This window comes from Piliocolobus tephrosceles, chromosome 11 (assembly GCF_002776525.5).
Source record: "Piliocolobus tephrosceles isolate RC106 chromosome 11, ASM277652v3, whole genome shotgun sequence".
In the NCBI taxonomy this organism is placed as follows: Eukaryota; Metazoa; Chordata; class Mammalia; order Primates; family Cercopithecidae; genus Piliocolobus; species Piliocolobus tephrosceles.
The window spans coordinates 83,666,871-83,667,133 of NC_045444.1; positions in this window are offsets into that span (position 1 = coordinate 83,666,871).

Sequence of the window (263 nt, forward strand, 5' to 3'; positions counted from 1 at the left end):
AAAAAAAAAAAAAAAAAAAAAAAAAGTATGCTTACACAAATTGTTTAAAAAAGAGATTGCTGGCTGGGCGCGGTGGCTCAAGCCTGTAATCCCAGCACTTTGGGAGGCCGAGACGGGCGGATCACGAGGTCAGGAAATCGAGACCATCCTGGCTAACACGGTGAAACCCCGTCTCTACTAAAAAATACAAAAAACTAGCCAGGTGAGGTGGCGGGCGCCTGTAGTCCCAGCTACTCGGGAGGCTGAGGCAGGAGAATGGCGTA